Source organism: Rutidosis leptorrhynchoides, chromosome 3 (assembly GCF_046630445.1).
Source record: "Rutidosis leptorrhynchoides isolate AG116_Rl617_1_P2 chromosome 3, CSIRO_AGI_Rlap_v1, whole genome shotgun sequence".
NCBI lineage: Eukaryota > Viridiplantae > Streptophyta > Magnoliopsida > Asterales > Asteraceae > Rutidosis > Rutidosis leptorrhynchoides.
The window spans coordinates 87,397,077-87,406,433 of record NC_092335.1 but is presented as its reverse complement, the minus strand read 5'-3'; positions in this window follow the sequence as shown (position 1 = coordinate 87,406,433).

Genomic DNA, 9,357 nt, shown 5'->3' with positions numbered 1-9,357 from the left:
CAAAACGAACCAAAACCGAAGAAGAAGAAACGAGCGAGTCGGAATAAGATAGTTGTATTCGTGTGGTGTAATATATGGAATATAGTGTTCTTATGCTTTATGATATATGTAAAAATTGCTTGTATTAATAAGTATTTTTTTTATGAATCTAACTCTTGTCTATTTTACAGTTTAAAAACACAAAATGGATAGACAACCCAATATTTTAAGAGACCTACCCGGAGACATGATTGATGAAATCTTGTCTAGAGTCGGCCAGAATTCTTCGGCACAACTATTTAAGGCGAGATCAGTTTGTAAGACATTCGAAGAACGTTCCAAGAATGTCTTGGTTTATAAGAGACTTTCGTTTGAAAGATGGGGGATATCACATTGGGAAACCCATAAGTTACGATGTGTTTACTTTGACGCTTATATTGCGGGGAACCCAAATGTTATTTTACGCAACGGGTTAAGAAATTATTTTGACTCAATATATCCGAATATTGGACTTCGTGATTTAGAAAAAGCGGCTAACATGCAACATAAAGAAGCATGTTATGCTTACGGATTAGTAATGTTCGCTTCTCACCAAAGTGAGAACAAGAACATCGGGCTACAACTATTAAACAAAACGTTTCCACAAGTGACGGAGTCGGTAATTGGGGTAAGAAATGAGGTTTTTAGATTATTACGGGACTGTTGGACATTACGTAACCCTCGTCCCTTTGACGACGTTACAACACGCTGTCTTATCAACGGCCATAACGGTTATGTTGCACAAGACCAAGGATGGGAAGTAGTCCTAGTAAAACTAGAATGCATGACTTGTTTCTGGACGTATGAATTACGTGTCTTTATTGCCTTTGCTGAACGACTTCTGTACTAGCTAGAATTATCTTCACAACTATCTTGTATTAAAGTTATTGTGTGCTATATTTCATGCTTTATGTAAAATAAGCGGTATTGTAAGTTTGTAAAATATTGTATAAAAGTTTGAACGCGAAATATTATTATAATCAGTTTTTCATATAGAATTGTAGTAGTTGAATTGTATATTAGCTACTAAGTATGAACTTAACGGGTAGGTACTACCCGAATTTAAACTTATAAAACGCTAATATGAAGAAAAAGCTTTTATAAATGAGTTCATATTATGCTACGAAATACTATTAACTACTCTTAATATTCTGTATGATTAACTTGTTCCATTTAACTATTTTGAAGGAAATGGCACCGACTACTCGACACACCGTGAATATGAATGAAGAGGAATTCCGTACTTTTCTAGCTTCAAACATAGCCGCAGTACAGGCTGCGCTACATACCAACAATAACCTTGGATCTAGCAGTACAGGAAATCGTGTAGGATGCACCTACAAAGAATTCACTGCCTGCAAACCTTTGGAATTTGATGGAACCGAAGGACCGATCGGATTGAAACGGTGGACCGAGAAGGTTGAATCGGTGTTTGCCATAAGTAAGTGTACTGAAGAGGACAAAGTGAAGTACGCTACGCATACCTTCACAGGTTCTGCGTTAACATGGTGGAATACCTATCTAGAGCAAGTGGGACAAGATGATGCGTACGCACTACCGTGGTCAGCATTCAAGCACTTGATGAACGAGAAGTACCGTCCCAGAACCGAGGTCAATAAGCTCAAGACAGAACTTAGAGGGTTACGAACCCAAGGATTTGATATTACCACGTACGAAAGACGATTCACAGAATTGTGCCTATTGTGTCCGGGAGCATTCGAAGATGAGGAAGAGAAGATCGACGCGTTTGTGAAAGGATTACCGGAAAGAATCCAAGAAGATATAAGTTCACACGAGCCCGCCTCCATACAACAGGCATGTAGAATGGCTCACAAACTAGTGAACCAGATTGAAGAAAGAAATAAAGAACAGACTGCTGAAGAGGCCAATGTGAAGCAAGTCAAAAGAAAGTGGGAGGAAAACGGTGATAAGAATCACCAATACAACAACAACAGCAATTACAACAACAATCGCAACAATTATCCCAACAATCGCAACATCAATCGCAACTACAACAAACGGCCCAACAACAACAACAACAACAACAACAGCAACTACAACAATCATCCCAACAACAATAATAACCGCAACAACAACAACAATCAGAAGCAACTATGCCAAAGGTGTGAAAAGAATCACTCGGGGTTCTGCACCAAATTTTGCAACAAGTGTAAAAGAAATGGTCATAGCGCGACGAAGTGTGAGGTCTACGGACCAGGAGTTAATAGAACGAAAGGAACAAATGGTGTCGGAACGAGTAATGGCGGAGCAAGTAGTGTCGGAGCAAGTTATGCCAATGTAGTTTGTTATAAATGTGGAAAACCAGGCCACATTATTAGAAATTGCCCGAACCAGGAGAACACAAATGGACAAGGACGTGGAAGAGTTTTCAATATTAATGCGGTAGAGGCACAGGAAGACCCGGAGCTTGTTACGGGTACGTTTCTTATTGACAATAAATCTGCTTACGTTTTATTTGATTCGGGTGCGGATAGAAGCTATATGAGTAGAGATTTTTGTGCTAAATTAAGTTGTCCATTGATGCCTTTGGATAGTAAATTTTTACTCGAATTAGCAAATGGTAAATTAATTTCAGCAGATAATATATGTCGGAATAAAGAAATTAAACTGGTTAGCGAAACATTTAAGATTGATTTGATACCAGTAGAGTTAGGGAGTTTTGATGTGATAATCGGTATGGACTGGTTGAAAGAAGTGAAAGCGGAGATCGTTTGTTACAAAAATGCAATTCGCATTATACGAGAAAAAGGAAAACCCTTAATGGTGTACGGAGAAAAGGGCAACACGAAGCTACATCTTATTAGTAATTTGAAGGCACAAAAACTAATAAGAAAAGGTTGCTATGCTGTTCTAGCACACGTCGAGAAAGTACAAACTGAAGAAAAGAGCATCAATGATGTTCCCGTCGCAAAAGAATTTTCCGATGTATTTCCGAAAGAATTACCGGGACTACCTCCACATCGATCCGTTGAATTTCAAATAGATCTTGTACCAGGAGCTGCACCAATAGCTCGTGCTCCTTACAGACTCGCACCCAGCGAGATGAAAGAACTGCAAAGCCAATTGCAAGAACTTTTAGAGCGTGGTTTCATTCGACCAAGCACATCACCATGGGGAGCTCCTGTTTTGTTTGTCAAGAAGAAGGATGGTACATTTAGGTTGTGTATTGACTACAGAGAGTTGAACAAACTTACCATCAAAAACCGTTATCCACTGCCGAGAATTGATGACTTATTTGATCAACTACAAGGCTCGTCGGTTTATTCGAAGATCGATTTACGTTCTGGATATCATCAAATGCGAGTAAAGGAGGATGATATTCCAAAAACTGCTTTTAGGACGCGTTATGGTCATTACGAGTTTATGGTTATGCCGTTTGGATTGACTAACGCACCAGCTGTGTTCATGGACCTTATGAACCGAGTGTGTGGGCCATATCTTGATAAGTTTGTCATTGTTTTCATCGATGACATACTTATTTACTCAAAGAATGATCAAGAGCACGAAGAACATTTGAGAAAAGTGCTAGAAGTATTGAGGAAAGAAAAACTGTACGCTAAGTTTTCAAAGTGTGCATTTTGGTTGGAAGAAGTTCAATTCCTCGGTCACATAGTGAACAAAGAAGGTATCCAAGTGGACCCGGCAAAGATCAAAACCGTTGAAAAGTGGGAAACCCCAAAAACTCCGAAGCATATACGTCAATTTTTAGGATTGGCTGGTTACTACAGAAGATTCATCCAAGATTTCTCCAAAATAGCAAAACCCTTGACTGCATTAACGCATAAAGGGAAGAAATTTGAATGGAAGGATGAACAAGAGAAGGCGTTTCAATTATTGAAGAAAAAGCTAACTACGGCACCTATATTGTCATTGCCTGAAGGGAATGATGATTTTGTGATTTATTGTGACGCATCAAAGCAAGGTCTCGGTTGTGTATTAATGCAACGAACGAAGGTGATTGCTTATGCGTCTAGACAATTGAAGATTCACGAGCAAAATTATACGACGCATGATTTGGAATTAGGCGCGGTTGTTTTTGCATTAAAGACTTGGAGGCACTACTTATATGGGGTCAAAAGTATTATATATACGGACCACAAAAGTCTTCAACACATATTTAACCAGAAACAACTGAATATGAGGCAGCGTAGGTGGATTGAATTATTGAATGATTACGACTTTGAGATTCGTTACCACCCGGGGAAGGCAAATGTGGTAGCCGATGCCTTGAGCAGGAAGGACAGAGAACCCATTCGAGTAAAATCTATGAATATAATGATTCATAATAACCTTACTACTCAAAAAAAGGAGGCGCAACAAGGAGTTTTAAAAGAGGGAAATTTAAAGGATGAAATACCCAAAGGATAGGAGAAGCATCTTAATATTCGGGAAGACGGAACCCGGTATAGGGCTGAAAGGATTTGGGTACCAAAATTTGGAGATATGAGAGAAATGGTACTTAGAGAAGCTCATAAAACCAGATACTCAATACATCCTGGAACGGGAAAGATGTACAAGGATCTCAGGAAATATTTTTGGTGGCCGGGTATGAAAGCCGATGTTGCTAAATACGTAGGAGAATGTTTGACGTGTTCTAAGGTCAAAGCTGAGCATCAGAAACCATCAGGTCTACTTCAACAACCCGAAATCCCAGAATGGAAATGGGAAAACATTACCATGGATTTCATCACTAAATTGCCACGGACTGCAAGTGGTTTTGATACTATTTGGGTAATAGTTGATCGTCTCACCAAATCAGCACACTTCCTGCCAATAAGAGAAGACGACAAGATGGAGAAGTTAGCACGACTGTATTTGAAGGAAGTCGTCTCCAGACATGGAATACCAATATCTATTATCTCTGATAGGGATGGCAGATTTATTTCAAGATTCTGGCAGACATTACAGCAAGCATTAGGAACTCATCTAGACATGAGTACTGCCTATCATCCACAAACTGATGGGCAGAGCGAAAGGACGATACAAACGCTTGAAGACATGCTACGAGCATGTGTTATTGATTTCGGAAACAGTTGGGATCGACACCTACCGTTAGCAGAATTTTCCTACAACAACAGCTACCATTCAAGCATTGAGATGGCGCCGTTTGAAGCACTTTATGGTAGAAAGTGCAGGTCTCCGATTTGTTGGAGTGAAGTGGGGGATAGACAGATTACGGGTCCGGAGATTATACAAGAAACTACCGAGAAGATCATCCAAATTCAACAACGGTTGAAAACCGCCCAAAGTCGACAAAAGAGCTACGCTGACATTAAAAGAAAAGATATAGAATTTGAAATTGGAGAGATGGTCATGCTTAAAGTTGCACCTTGGAAAGGCGTTGTTCGATTTGGTAAACGAGGGAAATTAAATCCAAGGTATATTGGACCATTCAAGATTATTGATCGTGTCGGACCAGTAGCTTACCGACTTGAGTTACCTCAACAACTCGTGGCTGTACATAACACTTTCCACGTCTCGAATTTGAAGAAATGTTTTGCTAAAGAAGATCTCACTATTCCGTTAGATGAAATCCAAATCAACGAAAAACTTCAATTCATCGAAGAACCCGTCGAAATAATGGATCGTGAGGTTAAAAGACTTAAGCAAAACAAGATACCAATTGTTAAGGTTCGATGGAATGCTCGTAGAGGACCCGAGTTCACCTGGGAGCGTGAAGATCAGATGAAGAAGAAATACCCGCATCTATTTCCAGAAGATTCGTCAACACCTTCAACAGCTTAAAATTTCGGGACGAAATTTATTTAACGGGTAGGTACTGTAGTGACCCGAACTTTTCCATGTTTATATATATTAATTGAGATTGATATTTACATGATTAAATGTTTCCAACATGTTAAGCAATCAAACTTGTTAAGACTTGATTAATTGAAATATGTTTCATATAGACAATTGACCACCCAAGTTGACCGGTGATTCACGAACGTTAAAACTTGTAAAAACTATATGATGACATATATATGGATATATATATAGTTAACATGATACTATGATAAGTAAACATATCATTAGGTATATTAACAATGAACTACATATGTAAAAACAAGACTACTAACTTAATGATTTTTAAACGAGACATATATGTAACGATTATCGTTGTAAAGACATTTAATGTATATATATCATATTAAGAGATATTCATACATGATAATATCATGATAATATAATAATTTAAAATCTAATTTGATATTATAAACATTGGGTTAACAACATTTAACAAGATCGTTAACCTAAAGGTTTCAAAACAACACTTACATGTAACGACTAACGATGACTTAACGACTCAGTTAAAATGTATATACATGTAGTGTTTTAATATGTATTTATACACTTTTGAAAGACTTTAATACACTTATCAAAATACTTCTACTTAACAAAAATGCTTACAATTACATTCTCGTTCAGTTTCATCAACAATTCTACTCGTATGCACCCGTATTCGTACTCGTACAATACACAGCTTTTAGATGTATGTACTATTGGTATATACACTCCAATGATCAGCTCTTAGCAGCCCATGTGAGTCACCTAACACATGTGGGAACCATCATTTGGCAACTAGCATGAAATATCTCATAAGATTACAAAAATATGAGTAATCATTCATGACTTATTTACATGAAAACAAAATTACATATCCTTTATATCTAATCCATACACCAACGACCAAAAACACCTACAAACACTTTCATTCTTCAATTTTCTTCATCTAATTGAACTCTCTCAAGTTCTATCTTCAAGTTCTAAGTGTTCTTCATAAATTCCAAAAGTTCTAGTTTCATAAAATCAAGAATACTTTCAAGTTTGCTAGCTCACTTCCAATCTTGTAAGGTGATCATCCAACCTCAAGAAATCTTTGTTTCTTATAGTAGGTTATCATTCTAATACAAGGTAATAATCATATTCAAACTTTGGTTCAATTTCTATAACTATAACAATCTTATTTCAAGTGATGATCTTACTTGAACTTGTTTTCGTGTCATGATTCTGCTTCAAGAACTTTGAGCCATCCAAGGATCCATTGAAGCTAGATCCATTTTTCTCTTTTCCAGTAGGTTCATCCAAGGAACTTAAGGTAGTAATGATGTTCATAACATCATTCGATTCATACATATAAAGCTATCTTATTCGAAGGTTTAAACTTGTAATCACTAGAACATAGTTTAGTTAATTCTAAACTTGTTCGCAAACAAAAGTTAATCCTTCTAACTTGACTTTTAAAATCAACTAAACACATGTTCTATATCTATATGATATGCTAACTTAATGATTTAAAACCTGGAAACACGAAAAACACCGTAAAACCGAATTTACGCCGTCGTAGTAACACCGCGGGCTGTTTTGGGTTAGTTAATTAAAAACTATGATAAACTTTGATTTAAAAGTTTTTATTCTGAGAAAATGATTTTTATTATGAACATGAAACTATATCCAAAAATTATGGTTAAACTCAAAGTGAAAGTATGTTTTCTAAAATGGTCATCTAGACGTCGTTCTTTCGACTGAAATGACTACCTTTACAAAAACGACTTGTAACTTATTTTTCCGACTAGAAACCTATACTTTTTTTGTTTAGATTCATAAAATAGAGTTCAATATGAAACCATAGCAATTTGATTCACTCAAAACGGATTTAAAATGAAGAAGTTATGGGTAAAACAAGATTGGATAATTTTTCTCATTTTAGCTACGTGAAAATTGGTAACAAATCTATTCCAACCATAACTTAATCAACTTGTATTATATATTATGTAATCTTGAGATACCATAGACACGTATACAATGTTTCGACCTATCATGTCGACACATCTATATATATTTCGGAACAACCATAGACACTCTATATGTGAATGTTGGAGTTAGCTATACAGGGTTGAGGTTGATTCAAAAATATATATAGTTTGAGTTGTGATCAATACTGAGATACGTATACACTGGGTCGTGGATTGATTCAAGATAATATTTATCGATTTATTTCTGTACATCTAACTGTGGACAACTAGTTGTAGGTTACTAACGAGGACAGCTGACTTAATAAACTTAAAACATCAAAATATATTAAAAGTGTTGTAAATATATTTTGAACATACTTTGATATATATGTATATATTGTTATAGGTTCGTGAATTAACCAGTGGCCAAGTCTTACTTCCCGACGAAGTAAAAATCTGTGAAAGTGAGTTATAGTCCCACTTTTAAAATCTAATATTTTTGGGATGAGAATACATGCAGGTTTTATAAATGATTTACAAAATAGACACAAGTACGTGAAACTACATTCTATGGTTGAATTATCGAAATCGAATATGCCCCTTTTTATTAAGTCTGGTAATCTAAGAATTAGGGAACAGACACCCTAATTGACGCGAATCCTAAAGATAGATCTATCGGGCCCAACAAGCCCCATCCAAAGTACCGGATGCTTTAGTACTTCGAAATTTATATCATATCCGAAGGGTGTCCCGGAATGATGGGGATATTCTTATATATGCATCTTATTAATGTCGGTTACCAGGTGTTCACCATATGAATGATTTTTATCTCTATGTATGGGATGTGTATTGAAATATGAAATCTTGTGGTCTATTGTTACGATTTGATATATATAGGTTAAACCTATAACTCACCAACATTTTTGTTGACGTTTTAAGCATGTTTATTCTCAGGTGATTATTAAGAGCTTCCGCTGTCGCATACTTAAATAAGGACAAGATTTGGAGTCCATGCTTGTATGATATTGTGTAAAAACTGCATTCAAGAAACTTATTTTGTTGTAACATATTTGTATTGTAAACCATTATGTAATGGTCGTGTGTAAACAGGATATTTTAGATTATCATTATTTGATAATCTACGTAAAGCTTTTTAAACCTTTATTGATGAAATAAAGGTTATGGTTTGTTTAAAAATGAATGCAGTCTTTGAAAAACGTCTCATATAGAGGTCAAAACCTCGCAACGAAATCAATTAATATGGAACGTTTTTAATCAATAAGAACGGGACATTTCAGTCGTGCCCTTGCATACGTGCACAATGGTACGAGTCTCCTCCGTCTATCGCCATGAATAATCAACTCTCCCCCACTTGGGGTCCTAACACGAATGAACTTATCATGGCATGCAATATCGGCTCTATAACGATCGAGCCAATCCATACCAACAACAATATCAAACTCACCCAAGGTCATCGGAATGAGGTCAATTTTAAAGGTTTCGGTACCAAACACAACATCACAATTCTTACAAGCATCAACCACTAGCGCCGTCTTGCCATCCGCTATTTCGACTTCAACCGGAC